General features: G+C 36.3%; 1 long non-coding RNA gene across 1 annotated transcript in view; it reads right to left on the reverse strand.

The window, feature by feature from the left end:
- The window catches only part of LOC122240399, a 60813-nt gene extending 44400 nt beyond the window's left edge, over window positions 1–16413 (reverse strand). Inside the window, exon 1 of the long non-coding RNA XR_006220082.1 lies at window positions 16355–16413. This is a non-coding gene — a long non-coding RNA (uncharacterized LOC122240399). The remainder of the gene's footprint in view (window positions 1–16354) is intronic.
- Between the last annotated feature and the right edge of the window lie 533 nt (window positions 16414–16946).

Consider the following 16946-nt stretch of genomic DNA (forward strand, 5'->3'; position numbering starts at 1 on the left):
ATTCAGCTCACCATGTGCTAATAGAGAGATTGTTTACCTAATGGACTGAAACATAATAAAAATTTTGTCCTCACCTCATTTGATCTGCGAGTAAGCTTTCATTTCTAGTTTTCACATATTTGTATTGCTTTTTTCTTTTTTTTTTTTTGTTTGTTTTTTTTTTGTCTTGCTTGTAATAATACAAATCTGGTTGTGGCTAGCTGATTTGCCAAATCTCCATCTCATAATATATGTTTTTAGATAATTAATAGGACACATTTACCTAATATTATGTATTCTTGCTTAATTAATAAAATTAAGTGTTTGAAATATATATATAAATATGTGTGTATGTGTGTGTATGTGTATGTGTGTATGTGTGTCCTCCCAAGCAGGAGGAACACTACTGTTAACTATGTTCAATTAAGAACCAAGCGTCATATAAAAATGTAACAGATGTATTTTCACAATTCACTGAAGCTTATTTTCTGATAGATATATACAACATCATATAAAAATGTCATATTCCTGAAAGAGTCTTGTGAGATGTGTAAAATGAATGGAGCAGCCTCTATTGTTATCCATGAAGAGCAGCTGTGTGATGAACTCCCCAACTGCCTTTTGGGAATAAAGCCAACTCTGGGACCAGGCACACCAGGTACTAATCGAACAGATGCAGCATGACTTCCACCTACTCACTGCACCAAAACACAGACTTCATCACCTAAAACCAAATAAAAGCATCCTGTGTATCAAGCGAAATAGAAACAGTCATCAGGTACCATTTAGGAAGTCAGTCTTCCAGGAGCTTACCAAGTAAAGAGAAATAGCAAACCGAACATTTTCCTCTTTTTTATTTCATTGAAGTAGATGCCTCTTCTATGACATTATTAGTAACTCAATCAAATAATATATATTAAGCAAACTATGTGCATGATGCCACAAATAGATGAAATTTGCTTTCCTATGTTAAATATTATTTGGGAGGGAAATTAAATGGATTGAGTAAGGAGACTGCAAAAAACATGTGCAGTGAAATAAATCTAAGATTGACTGTTACAAACCCTAAGTAGAAAACTAAGCCCAAATGACTTTATTTCATACTCAGGAGCCAGAATGCCAGAGTTATTATTTTTTCCCTACTCAGACATTGATTCTCAGAATGGCCTACAGCATGTAATAACCTTTCTACTTTAGTATCCTTATGCAGAAAACTGGGATCATATATTTTATTACTTTGGTTTCACTGCCAAAGTGATGAGAGGATTAATTTACTCATACATGTTAAATATATTTTGTAAAATTCCTTTTGGAATCTGCCAAGAATCAGCCTTCTCATCTGTGATAATCAGTTGTTGTTTTCAAATGGTTGTAAAATATTTTTTAATTGCTTTTATTTTTTCATTGGTAAACAAAACTTCTAGAGGAAGATCTTGAATGCAACTTGATGAAATCAATGCTAATTTCTGCAAACAACAAATTTACTTAAAGGCCTATTTTTATTTTTATTGCACTATCATGTAAATTTTAGCAACTACAAATCAAACATTCCAGAAATTAGGTCTGATAGATTCAGTACATTAATGGGTTCAATGCGTTGTTTAGCATATTTCTTGCAGAAAGCTAATCTTATCTCTGGTATCTCACATAGTCATACAGCTAAAGCTAAAATGAATGTACAGTTTTCTGAGGCTTTCCCAATGGGACAATGCATATCACATAGCAACATCTGCCAAGGAAAAAACTACATAGCCAGCTTCAGTTTTCCCTCTTGTAAAGATGATTTCATCCAATTGCAGGAAATGTATGCAACATCGATACCAATTTAAACATACTTTACTATGCATGTCTGTGGCTATTTTATTGGGTTCAATAACCATTATCACACCTTAAAATTTGCATTTCCAAAGAATTTTCACATATGCTTAATAACCCTGTCACGAAAGGTATGATCATACCCGTTTTATATATGGTGTAGCTGATATTTAGAGGAGGTGTATGTCTTGATCAAGGTCATAAGGCTGCCTTACATAGAACCAGGACTAGATTCATTACTCAGTACTCTTTTTTATTATACCTTGTCATAGATGATACATATGTAAACAAAAAATAAAGAATACTAGAAGTACACAGTTATGCACTAACAAGCTGACTATTTTATAATCTACTGGGTCTTATGTATTGTGGAGGGAAGTACTACATCTATTGATTGCTCTAATTTCTGTGTAATCATAGTGCAGTTTGGTTTTTGTCTTATAAATGATGGTGCTTTGGAACTGCTGCAAATTGCTAATGTTCCTGGATACATTTGGCAGCAGCCTGAGGCAAGCAAACCCACAAGAAGCAAATTAAATCCTTATAGTAGTTTATCTCCAAGAATGTACAGTATGCATAACAAAGGGAATGTGGATCCCAACTGAAATAGAAACATAAGTGGTTATATATATATATATATATATATATATATATATATATATATATATATAGGAACCAGGCAGTTTAGAGCATATAATACAAAGAACAATGATCGGGAGAGTCAACCTCTAACTATAGTTGAAAAATCATGAGCTTTGAGGTACAACAAAACAAAAACACAAAAACAACAACAACAAAACCCAGAAAACAAACAAAAACACACTAAATTTGAAATATTTCAAATGCTATTGGATATGGAAGGAAAAGATTGATAATTGGGCCACAAAGGCATCCCAGGCAGAGAACATGGTGTGAGAGATGGAGAGGGGCAGATGTGGGATTAATGGATCCAGGAGTTGAGTTTCCTCAAGAGCTGCACCCTTCCTCTGGTTAAAAGAAACATAAATAATGACCAGGCAAATTGAAGGTACTATTACTCTCTGGTGTACTTTGTATTTCACTTTTTCTCTCATTCATCTTTTCTATGCCATGCCTATCCTCTATTCAAGGCCAACTTTACCCACATATTTGAAAATTTCTACCTTATGATTCTAAGTTATCAGTTATGAGCCACACATAAAGTAGACAGCTGGAGAAACAGCACAAAAGGGAATACATAAACTGTTCAAGAAAATTATTCATGACACTTGTTAAAAATAGAAAGTTAGTCTTCATTTGGGGGGACTATCATGATGGATAGATGGGCCACTGCAGTGGGGTTCTGCAGCAGAAGAGAGATACTGTGCTCAGCTCTGAACAGATCAAGGGAAAGTAGGTGTTTATAGCCAAAAAGCAAGGGTAGGAGGGTCAGAGGATGGAAAATTACTAGGACACATCAGAGGCAATTCTAGTGAAGCAAACCTAACAGGATTCTTGCTGAAAGGTGGTGAAGGATGAGGAACCCCATCAAGTATCAATTTTGATCAGATACTGAGGGCAAAAGATCTTGGATTAACTGATGTAGCAAGACTCTTGCTAAAGATGGACAATGCAAAGACAAACATGGAAGCTCAAATGTCTGGGCCTAGTTGAAAAGACAGTTCAGAGAAGCCTGACTAGAGTTTGGTCAAGAAAAGAAGCTTTGTAGGCACATGCATACACACACACACACACACACACACACACACACATACACACACACACACACACACACATGCAGACAGGGCCTCTATTCAGTCCACAGATACCTTCCAACACCCTCAAATGCCAATGCCACTATCTTGTCACATTCACTGTACCCTGTCTTACCCGTATGCTTGTATGCACTTTTGCCTACTTAACACCATTCAGGGGTGATTTCCCTGACCCTCTTATACTAGATAACAAGTCCCTGATAATTGCTTTCATCATCTCCATGTCTGTCTTTCCCAGCAGATCAATATACATATACCAATATACATGGGCTGGATGTTTTTTATAAATATAGTACAGTACTATATATGTATTGTCTCTTCCTTATGACTTTCTTAATTACATTTTCTTTCCTCTACCTTACTTTATTGTAAGAATGCAGTATATAATACATATAGCATATAAAATATGTGTTAATAGACTATGTTAGTAATAAGACTTCTGGTCAACAATAGCCTTTTTGTGATTCAATTTTTGGTGAGTTAAAAATTATATGTGGATTTTCAACTGCACAGAGGGTAGGCACCCCACCTCCCCACATCTTGCAAGGGTCAGTTCTAATGGTATACCTGTGTGATTCATTAATAAATACCTGCCAATCATTCAATAAAATTCCTAAGTTTTCACAGACCGTAAGCTCCATGAAGGGCCAGTGAATGGTATGTTTTGCTCAACACTGTATTCCAGCACCTTTCACAGAGTGAATCAATAAATTCTAAGTGAGCCCTTTCCAAAACTGATACTGAAGGTGACAGAGGAGTAGAAGTATGTAAAAAAGACCAGATTGATTAAAACAGAATGAACAAGAAAACTAAGTTCATTCACCCATTCATACTTGTAAAACTGTCAATTTAATGGCTTGTATACTGGTTTTAAATCTAGTAAATTTTAGTAGTGGGCCCCTTTACCTCTTTTGCTATATAATTGGAGCCCCTTATTGAATTACATTTATTTTATAGAGTTTGGAACATAATTTATCCACTTGCATAATTACAAGTTTTTAGTTGCCATGTGTTAATAGGTTTAGCTGCTCTGTATGTTGTTGAGCCCTTAGTCAGAAGTGAACCCACAATTATGATGCTGTTTTTAAGAAACATGATCTGTGGTCTTCATAACCTTAATCTATATAGAGCTGTGGTCCCATGTATTCTTTATGAAGAATAGCAAGAACTCACCTCTACATAAGAATGCTGATTATCAACCCTAAAGTAGTACAAAAGTCCTTCAGAATCCTAAAAAAAAGTGGGGGAACAACTAGGAAAAAGATGGGCAGAAAAGATAATTCTGGAAATTAAAGGAGAGGCATGAGATTTGGGTAACACAGCTCAAACATGTGGGTTGAGAAAATTATACAAATGAGTCCAAGTTTAGAAACTTTAAAATAATCAAAGTACAAGTAAATAACTAATGCAAGATATTAAGTTCTTTTATGTGTTATGCTTAACTGGCATATGCATTCATGTTTAATACATGTAAGGTTTTTTCTCTGAAGGGGATCAGAATATGCTACCTCAAAATGTGCCACTTTGACATCAAGATTATTTGGAGCTGAAAGCAATCGAGAAACTGCAAACACAAGAGAAACTCTGCCCTCTCCCTTTCTGCCTAAAAGCAGGGTATATATTTCAAATGCTGAAGGTGTTGCCCCTCCCATCTTCCATACCAAAAAGAGAAGAATGATTCTTAAACACTGAAAACAACTCAACTCTTATCCTTGGAGATGGCATCAACTCAAATCTGCATAACAAACCTTACTAAGCAATGATTATCTTCCATTAGTTTCTTCATATACTTCACATAATTTCCTGTTTCTAGAGGCCCAAACCTCTTTTCCTTCATCTCATCACATCCCCACAATTTATCACTCTTTGTTAAAATGGCATGAATGATATATAAATGGTATAAAATGGTATAGAATCTCTCAAGTCTATGAAATAATTCTTTGGATTTTCACTTCTTTTTTGCCATGTGCCTGTATCATAAACATTTCTCCTCTTATCTTCTTTTATCATTTTAATTTGCAGGGCCCATGTACTAAGTAACATGTACTAAACCTAAGAGGGCAGAAGAAACGTTTTTTTTTTCCCAATGCTACACTTCCCATCTCTAGTTTTTCACCTAGAGAAATGGGTATGTTGTAAGCTGTAATCAAGTAGGAAATACCTCATTGTAGACAATATTGTTTGGAAAGCTTTGCTGAAATGGGGTATGTCATTCAATGTATTACTTATTCATTGAAAGCATATTTATTAGGTACCCACTATATATCGAATCTATAGATACAAAGGTTTCTCTGAGAAACAGTGACTGTCTTCATAGATCCTATATTCTAGTAGAGAGAGTCAAGAATTAAGCAAAGAAACACACAGTTAATCATTTCATAAGAATAGTGCTAATGCTATGGAAGATAAGTAAAGGATATTGTGAAAGTATATTGCTAACAGACCTGACCTGGATTGGGAGAAAGAGGTGATCCATAGAGATGTCCTTGGGAGAGTTATATATTTCAGCTCAGTGCTGAAGAATGGGTAGGAATTAACTACTGTTGTTATTTGGCCAGGCAAAATCTAAATCCCTTTTTTTATTTGATAAATTTACCATTTAGTGATTTTTGGTAGGAGCTGTGTAAAAAATATTGGAAACCTGGGGTGCCTGGGTGGGTCAGTCGGTTGAACGTCTGACTTCAGCTCAGGTCATGATCTCGCAGTCTGTGAGTTTGAGCCCCGCGTTGGGCTCTGTGCTGACAGCTCAGAGCCTGGAGCCTGCTTTGGATTCTGTGTCTCCCTCTCTCTCTGCCCCTCCCCCGCTCATGCTCTGTCTCTCTCTCTCTCTGTCAAAAATAAACATTAAAAAAAATTTAAAAAAAATACTGGATATTCATTTTCCCAGCATCAATTGAAGTTCGAGTACGGCCACATTTGCATAGGTTCTGCCCTCAAGACATAAGTATGAAAGACTGAATTGAAAAGGAGTGACACAAAAAAGAATGGGAAATGGGAGGGATATTTTCTGTAGGTATCAGCTGATGTAGCAATAATGAGTTGCTTGGGCAACAGACTTGGCAGGGTGAACAGCCACATATGGAGTTTGGCATTGAGGACCATCATGTCTGCACTGCACTGAGTCTGGAGTGATTCGGCATGTGGTTTTGGCTTCGTGACCACAAGCTTTGTTCTCTAGCCACCCCCGTCCCAAATAAATCTGTGAGCCTCCTAACAGCTTTTAATAATTTCTTTTCTCCTTAGTCAGAGTTGAGTTTTGTTGCTTATATCCAAGCAAAGAAGGAAGAGCAAGTGAAGAAGAGCTCCCCAGTGGAGATGAGAGTCAGGGTATGCCTGCCACAGCTTGAGCAGCCCAAGTTGCTGACCAGAAGAAAATGACAGACAAGGCTTGCGAGGTGGTCAGGGACCACAGAGAAGTGCACTGAGGCCATGAAAAATATTCTTCACTTTAGTGTAAGAGCAATGAGAAGTCCGTAAAGTGCTTTAAGCAGGCAGGAGACAGAATAAAATTTGCATTTTTAAAGGTCATTCAGTGATGGGAGACTTTATGCCAGAAATTACTGTAGCTAGATAAAGAGCGTGGTTGTGGAAATACAGAGGAAAAGCTAGATTTTTGATATGCTGTGAAGTAAAATAAATAGGTTTTGGCAAGAGGTCAGATGTGTAAGAGTAGAGCATTTCACACAACAACCTGTTACTTGTTCAACAAATGGAGGGATTCCAGTATGCATGCATTCTCTGGCTGGTCTGATTCACATATGTTCTGTGAAGCCAAATATAGTGAGTAGAATCACATAGTTAGCACACAAGGCTGTTATTTCTCCTGTTCTCTTAACCTAAAGTGATTAAATTAGGTTCTTCTGCATTTCACATGGTCATTCTTCAGTAGTTTATAATACATCATGTCTTCAGTATGAAGGCCCATATTTTAAACTCTCCAGCATCTGCTCTTGTTGAAAATTGATGCCCTGCCTGTGCATTCTGACTTCTCACCTTCTATTTCTGAGTCTTACCAATAGCCTACTTGTGTTGTTACTTGATATCATGTTCCTGATCCTTTGCTTTTTCCAACACCAGTCTTGATTTGTGGTGATTCTGATTTGTGCAGTTTCCATCCCATTATTGTTATAAGCCTTGCCCTGGTTTCTAACGTTAGTGCAGTGTGACCAGGCATTGTATCGGTAGGATTTTAGGTGTGGTTTTTCTCAGTGCTTTGTACACTATCTAACATCATGAGGTAGGGCACTTGTGTGGCATAGTCCTCAAGGACTCTGTTCACATGGCAACCTAGAACACAACTGGCACTAGCTTATGAAGCAATCTTCAATAAATATCTATTGCATGAAATAAGAACAATATAGTCATTATACAAAAGGGCAGAAATTATTAAAAGTATCCATGTTAGCCTGTTCTAAAGAGTTTAGCATAAAGCTCATTTAATTCACTGTGTGTTTGAGTTATCATTTGTATTCAATTCAATATTCAATAATATTCTGGTATGCTGGGTCATTGCTCCCAATTCTTCATTACTGTCTCCTAATACACTTACAGCCATACCCTTTGGCATGTGATTTTTGGGTACCTCCCTTAGACACGGTATATACGTGCCCACCTCCGCTAACATTTGACTTAGGTGTATGACTTGCCTTGGAAGGTAGAATATAAGTGGAAATGTACACACCACATGCTATGAAAGGCTGTAAAGGTGATTAATTTGACTTAGCCTCCTGGAATTTTCAGCCTTAATCAGAAGAATGTCCCCCACGTAGCCATTTCCTCTTCAGTCTGACTCAAGAAGTAGAGGCTGTGGAGTAGACCTGAATCCAAATCAAAGTCAGAAGTTCGGCCTACACTAGCTGAAGCACAGAAGAGCCCAGCCAAGATCAACTAAACAGCAGTTGACCTGAAGACTCATGAGTGAGAAAAACACATGTTTATTGTTGGATGCTATTGGTATCTTTGTGGTTCCTTGTTATCAGCAATATCTCAGTGAAAACAAAAACAAAACTTAGTAATGCCAATCTGTGTTTCAAAAGTACTACTAATAAGTAAAACATCCATGTTCCCTGCCAGTGCCACTAGAAATGTTAAATAGCTAAACATCTATCATCAATTTTGGTGAATTAATTTTATTTAGAACCTGCACATTCATCTTGAAAAGTAGGTCAATATCTCCCTGTAGCCTTTCATCTGTTCTATGTTTAATGAAGTAAAACTTACCACTCTATAATCTTTCCAAATCATATCATGTTGAAGAATAAGAAACATATTTTGAATGATCACAGAATGTCATGTTTTAAACTACTTAGTTTCATCATAAGCACCAGTAAGTAAAACATCACATAGATCTAAAACTTAATGAAAATAGCACCCTGGAACTTTCTAGATTTACATTAAATGTATTTCATACAAATAATTCATACAAAATAAAGCAATAAAATCCAAATAGAGTTGGAAGTTGTCTATCACTGAAGTTAATTGCCAGTCTTGGTGTAGGTACAGAGGTGAAAGCCAACATAACAATGACTTCCATTTACTGTGACAGGCAGTGTCATAAGGCATTTATGTATATTATTTCTAATGGTCTTAATAGCTCTGCAAGGTAGACATTATTATCTCCATTTTAGAGATGAGGATACTGAAGCTCAAAAAGGTGAAGTTTTCCATCTGAGAATACACAGCCACTAAACCAGGCTTCAGACAAAAAAAGATGTGTCTGATATCATAACCACAGTGCTACTTACACAGTGTCCTAAGGCCATTTGTCTTTTAATATTTCAAATACCTAGATATTCATAGAAATGTTTGCTGAGTTGAATTGAGAAAGGACAGATACTCAATTCTACAAGGGATATATCAGCAAAAGCAGCCACTTTACCTCTTTTTCTACCTTTCCCCTATGGCAAGAGTAAAATTATTCCCTCTAAGAATATCAAACTGTGCCCAAATTTATTTTGATGTTGTGTTAAATTTATCTGTTTTCATAAGAAATATAGGAAACTTACTAGATCTTTAGCATCCATGCTTTAATGGCTCCTGAATTGGCCAACTTCTTAACCTAGACATTCCATTTAATATGAATAGTTCTGCAACCCAGCATGAAATTTTGATTTTCCAGGAGCAATCCCTTTAGACAATTAGAAACATCTTCTTTATGATTTTTTTCTTATATTACATGCTGCCATATGGCAACAAGAATCTACCCAGCAGAGCATATGGAAAACTTGCCATGCATGGGAAAACATTAAAGAAAACTATGGAAACAAGAGATGCTGCCATTGCTCATACCACTGCATAAGAAAGTGGCTCACCACTCGTGCCAAAGCATAAGTAGTTGAACATATCTCTTATGTGTGATTTCTATTTTACGTGTTAAGTCTGGCTTACCAAGCAATACCCTGCCAGTGTTAGTTCCTGTTTGGATGCCAGGTGGATGAAAATGCTTTTCTATGTAAACCATGGTCTAGCATGGCTAATCCAGAATGTTCTCTGCCTCCCACCTTGAAGAGCCTATTTTATTCTTAATCTTCACGTACATCACCATTGAATTAGTTTCTCAGACTAAATACTTCCAAGCTGTTCTCAATTACTTCTTCTCTCTCACCTCCCATAATGCAGCTAGACACAAATCCCATCACTTTTACTTAAGAAGTATTTTTAAATATGGTTTTTCTTTTCTATCCTCACTGCCCTTATACTTAAGCATTTATCTCTTCCTTGGAAAACTGCAGTAACTGTCTCTGTTCTCTCTCATCTAAACCTAGTCCTTCCTCCCACCAATCTATCTTCCAGCTGCTGCTGGAGTTAACATTCTAGAGCATAATTCAGGGCAAATCACTTCCGTAGTTCAAAACTACTGTTGATTTGACAGATGGAAAAGAATAAGACCCAAATTTCTTAGCTTAATACCTCAGGGGCTTTGTAATCAATGCCAATGAATCTCATCTTCATGAATGCTTGTGCTCCAGCCACCCTATTTTTATCTCACCTTTTCCTCAAACACATCAGACCCTTTCAGATCTCCAGGTCTTTTGTAAACTAATCTTCCTGCCCTGGAATCTCCTTCCCCACCATCTTTACCTTGCAAATTACAATTTATATGTGAAGTGTCGCCCTCAGGGAGGATTGGTTGCTTCTTTGATGTTTCCAGAGCTCTCAGGGTGTCATGCTATTTTTTCTAAGTTTTAGTCTCCGTTTCTGACAAGTTTTATAATGTCTGACATCTAAAAGATATTTAATAAATAATTGCTGGGTAAATGAATGAATGAATGGTACAGTCTATCTATTTTAGAATGATCTCATTTTCAACACTTCTAGAGTTCTTTAAAGGAGACTTTGGAAACTGTAAAAGAATAAGTTTGGGGAGGAAAAAAAAACAAAAATGTAGGGGGAGATGTTTTCATATGTAACATTACATAATAATTTGTCACAAATAAACTTAATTTATTAAGTGGATCCCCAAATGCAATTTAATATCAAACCAGTCTCAGGTTATTCTAAGTCATCTAGATCTAGATAATGAAGTCTCTTTCCAGATCCTTCAATAGTATCACATATTTTCTTGTTTTCCTTTTGTTTAACATAACAAGGACACGAGTCCTTGCAACTTGGCTGCTACAGATTTCTGGAATCCTTCTGAATTTCAGGTTCAACTTCAAATATTATTTGTTGAATGCTTACCATCTATCCCACATGCTTTTACTACCCTTACATATATATTTATCTTTAAGGGATTAGTCCTTACTAGTAATTTTTTTTCCATACCCCCCTCTTACCATTGCTGATTCCTACTGCTTCTGAGTTGCTCTTGCAACACTGCCTGGTTTGCCTGATTCATGAGTGTTGCTCATGTGCAATACTACTTATGTTAAATGTAGTTTCCCTCAATCTCCCATCTTTCCTGTTTGTTCCACAAGCGCTCCTAAAGCTAAGTCCTTTCTCTTTGGGCCATTTGCCCCCCAATATTAGTCTTAATCTTCTTGATCCTCTAGAAACTTGGGCATGGCCAAATCCCTACATGGTTCATGATGCTATTGACCATGTATTATTTCTGGTCTTGCTAACTACTCTGACTACATAGCTCAGCTTGCTACTTACTAATAGTCTAACTCAAACTATTCATATCTGTCTCACAGCCTGCTCTGACAGCATCCCTATGTCAAACATCAAAGGCTTCCTAAAATTATAGATAAGGCTCTAAGCCCTTTTTAAATCCTTTAACTTCCTCTTTAATTTGTACTAATCTCCCTCCCTATGTAAATTGCATATGTATCTACCAAGGTTCTAATTTTCTTAGCCCATTCTCAGATAATCAACATTGATTATCAACTTTTAATAATTGATGAAAGTAATTTTCCTAAAGGAAGAAATTATAAACACCTTCTACATGTATTATTCATCCTTTATAGTTCTGTGTGAGCCTCAAGAAAGAAATATATTGAGTCATACATAGAGGAAAGAAGAAAAAAAAACCAACAGTGCTACATCAACCTTGAGGCTGCTGAAACAACTATCACAATAAATAAATGTCATTGTCTTCTTTACCTACTGAATACAAGTTTCTGGCAGGGCTGAAAGAAGATGCTGATAGTTTATATTTAGATATTTCAGTACTGTTCAAAGTTCATTCTTTATTCTGCGCAAAACACCATACAAGTTTATCAAAACTCAGTATTTTCTTGACAAATATATGTAGCCCACCGTTTGTGAATACAAGCATTTTCCAAAAGTTTGCTTATAATGTGCTCATGTGGAACTTCATTTCCCCCAGAGAACTAATGTTTTAAGTTTGTCACCCCTTGACAAAAGTTAATTTCACCAAATGTGACAAAAACAAATACTAATAGCATTGATTCAACTCCATAAAGCCCTCACTCATATTTTTTTTTCCCATGGCAGCATATATTTCAGATTAAGATTTGGCTGACAGAAATATATCTTCCCCTACTAAAATACTACTGTCAGCTAATGTCAGGAAAGACAAGGTAGGGAGCAAGTACTCCCCAGACTCCACAACATATGACCTCTCAGCATGTGCAGGACAAAAGAGAACCCTATAGATCAAGCATTCCTCCAGGAGTTATAAATTAAGCAACAAATGCTTAGAGTCAAAAGGCTTTCCTAATATTGCCATGAATTGAGCAAAGATGGATCACACATCCATACGTGTAAGGAGACACTAGAGAGGCTTGTCTATTTGTCATTTCAAGCCAGTACTTAAAAAAAATATATTCATAAAATCAAATTGAAGTTCCTAATCCAGGCAGTCCAACTCTAAAAACAGTAGGTAGATAGGTAGATGATAGATTTTAAAAAGTGAACCATAAGACAAGAACTGTCTTGTCTTTTACTTTTATGCTTCTAGACCTTACTTGATTTTTTTTTTTTTAACGTTTATTTATTTTTGAGACAGAGAGAGACAGAGCATGAACGGGGGAGGGTCACAGAGAGAGGGAGACACAGAATCCAAAACAGGCTCTAGGCTCTTAGCTGTCAGCACAGAGCCTGACGTGGGGGCTCGAACCCACGGACTGTGAGATCATGACCTCAGCCGAAGTCGGACACTCAACCGACCGAGCCACCCAGGTGCCCCGTGGCCTTACTTGATTTTCAAAGCCCAACTCAACTGCTAGCTCCCATCAAATTGTAAAGTAAAGAACTTTAATTGTCTTCCATGGCATATAGTAGATATCTAGTAAATATTTGATTCACTAATTAAAGAATCTCCTCCATAAAAATCTCCTCTGATCTCTAATAATTTCATATTCCTCTAAATTTTCATAGCATTTTGTCTATACCCTCTTCTGTTTGGGGTTTTGTCTTTATTTCCATTTCCTGTGTGATAATTTATGTTAGTTATTTATGTGCATGGCTTATGACCCTCATATCTAATTTCTTTGTAGACAGGGTTTACATAGTTAATTTTCACACACACCAGTCAATCAATATTTGTAAAAAGAATGAGCATCTGGAACATCTAAGCAAATCAAGTTTTGTTTTGTTTTTGAATACTGGTTCATAATGGAAATATGGTAATAAGAATATTTTGCACCCATGTAGCACTCTTTGCAGAGTACAGATGGATCATTATTACAAGGAGAAGTTTTAAAAATAAAATTCTGCTTCTTAAGGACAAATCAGTTCTAAAGTAGTAATTTAACTCTCCAGAGATGCTTTGGTAAAACAGGTTATCAAGATTTCTCTAAGAACTATAGAGTTGGTATGCACGCTTTTATTTTGCAATTATAAAAATGACACCTTTGAGAATAATAATAAATTTCTGATAGTTTTTAAAATAATAAAATAAGAATTGTTCTCAGCCAGTCTGTGTATGATGCCGAGCTTATTACTTACTTGTTATATCTAGCATTAAATATAAAACCAGCAAGAGGCAGGAGGAAATTACTCACTGTTAGGCCCCCAACTCACAGAGAAGCTAGACTGTCACTGTAGAAACCATAACAGACATGACACATGAAATCAGCAACACAACTGCAATATGAAGTCACAATTCTATTTGTTCTTTGATAATGTAAAAACACCAGGAATGTTTCATCCAGATAAAAAAAGGAAGAGCAAAGAAATACTATGAATGCTAGGTCATCAAGAGTTGCAGCAATGCCACATCATACAGTGTACTAGTCACCGTCAGCTCCTCGCTTGGACACACACACACACACACACACACACACAAGCACACTGCCAACTGATGAGCACAAAATGTATAATACAAAGAACCAAGGTCATGACCAGAAAATAGTATCATTAAAATAAAATACTGTGTGGCACACCCATCTTCTAGTGTAGAAAATTTATTTGACCTGCTCTCAATCTAGGCCATTCAGAAGTTGATTAACTTGTGGATCATCCCGCGCTTCCTTTGGTACTTGTAGCAGAAACCAAAACAAGGGAAGGAGTGACAGTGAGTAAAGAAAAGAACTCCACTTAGTTTCTTTGCAGCAAATTGGTTAAATATTGTTGGGAGGGGGAACTGAAACTTGTAATCAAGTGAGGGTTTTCATGACCACTGGATTTCATTTTTTCTGACTCAGAACTCTATTATAATAGATAATTGAGATCCATCTTTAGGGCATTAAGAAAAATGCTTCTCAGCAGACAGTGTCAATTTGGAGGGAGAAAACTGAAAAAAACTGGAAGACAGACAATCTGTCCTTCTACTCCCACCTCTGGCCCAGCCCCACCACTGATACTCTTTGGAGGCTGCACAGAGCAGCTTCCTGTGCACAGAGTGAGAAATAGAGCATGATAACTATCACCTGCGCCCTTCAGAATTGTGGGTTACCATAGCAGCAAAGCACTTCAGAAGTACTGACGTCATGTGTTTGGAATTGGAGTATTAACCTAAAGGACCTAATGCTGTTTCTCTCAGATTAAAAAATAAATAAGTAGTGCTTGCTTTGGCAGCACATATACTAAAATAATAATAAATAAGTAAAAAGCTTGCCAATAAATACATAGCTATGTTGCTTTACCTTAAAGTGAAAGTTTTTAGATCATCTGCCATGAAAACGGTTGACAGAAAAACCTATGCACTTACAACACCCCTACTAAGAGATCTAGGAGCATTTAGCTGAAGAAAATCTAAAACTGTCAAGAAAGCAACTTTATGACCATAATCCTTGTCTGCTGAGAAATCCTGCAATGCTTTCATCAAGGACATCATGTTTTCTCAGATGTTCTATGAACCATCCCACTCTGGTAATTATCTGCTGCTGAGTAAGTCCTTTGCATTTATTCAAGGCTATCCCCATAAAACCCAACCAAGATGGCTAAAACAGATTAACTTCTCATCAGTATGCTTTAAAAGTAATATAAAACAGATTCCATTTACCCCCTAAATGTTTTTCTAGAGAGATTATACCTAAATCTAGACATTACTATGGGCATCTGCAAGGTCAAACAACATTTACAGAATAAGTCACTTTTCCAGAAAAGATTACAGTAGATTTTTATTCCTCTGCCATTTTGTTAAAAAGTCTCCCTAGTTGCTGACATTACCCTGAAAGTTATTTATGGGTAAGATAAATAAAGTTTCCTTTATTTATGGGTAAGATAAATAAAGTTGCTTTATTTATTTAAGATAAATAAAGTTTATTTATGGGTAAGATAAATAAAGTTGCTGACATTACCCATAAAGTTATTTATGGGAAAGATAATATGGCTCACCTCAAGATTTTGGGGGTTTCCTCAATCATAAACAAATTAAATTGTTTTAAAGAGTATTTTAGTTTATTCTAACACTTTAAAAATTAAGGAGGATCATACGGTTTATAACATAACCAGAATAACTGACTACCCAAAGCATTTCATTTCCAACCATGCTAGATAAAACAATTTACTGAAATTGACTGTAATTACCTCTCTAGAGTAGTTATTAGTGAGCTGATTAAAGGCTAAATTCATAAAAATTATGATACAGATTTATTCAAAAAAATATCAAATGCCTTTTATACGAGTGCTCTAACGTAGTAGGCAGCTAATTTTTATATACTGGACATTGACTAGGATCTCTACTTGATAAGGTGAAATTGTGTGGGAGATATATTCTTCCTTTCCTTCATTTTTCCTTCTTTTCTTCCTTTTTACCTTCCTTTTTCACTTCCATCCTCTATTCTGGCTTCCATTCACATATTCAAGTTAGGAGATTTAGTTAACATATTTGCCGAGCCTTCATAAAAGTTTAGGATGCAAAAATGAATGAAATCTATTCTTAAAATTAGAGGTATATATACACTAATCCCCATAACCTGTGAATATGTTATTTAACATGGCAAAAGGACTTGGCAAATAAGATTAAGTTTACAAACCTTGAGATGAGGAAATAATCCTGGATTGTCTGAGTGGACCCAATTTAATCACAGGAATCTTCAAAAACAAAGAACATTTTGACTGCAGTTAGAGAAGAAGGAGATGACTGGTCATCTGAGAAATGGCAGTAGAAAGGACTCACCACTCTCCTACTAGTTCTGAGATGTAGGGGGCCCTTAGGAGCAAGGGCAGCCTCCAGCTGACAGCCAGCAAAGAGACCTCAGTCCTACAACCACACAGAACTCAATTCTGCTAACACTTTAATGAGCAAGCAAATGGATTCTCCCCTAGAGTCTTCAGAAATATGCCAACACCTTGGCTTTAGCTCAGTGAGAGCAACACTGGACCTCTGATCTATAGAGCAACTCTAAAATATAACTTAGTGCTATTTTAGGCCACTAACTTTGTAATAATTTGTTATGACAGCAATGGAATACTAATACAAAGGGGCTATAATCTAGTGGAAAACAAGAAATACGACACATTAAAATGGGATATGGCAAATGCTTTAGGAGTAGAATAAGGAAAGTACTATGAGTGTATTAATTTCCTGGGACTGCATAACAAAGTATCACAGATTGGGTGGCTTAC

This window comes from Panthera tigris, chromosome B4 (assembly GCF_018350195.1).
Source record: "Panthera tigris isolate Pti1 chromosome B4, P.tigris_Pti1_mat1.1, whole genome shotgun sequence".
Taxonomy (NCBI): Eukaryota; Metazoa; Chordata; class Mammalia; order Carnivora; family Felidae; genus Panthera; species Panthera tigris.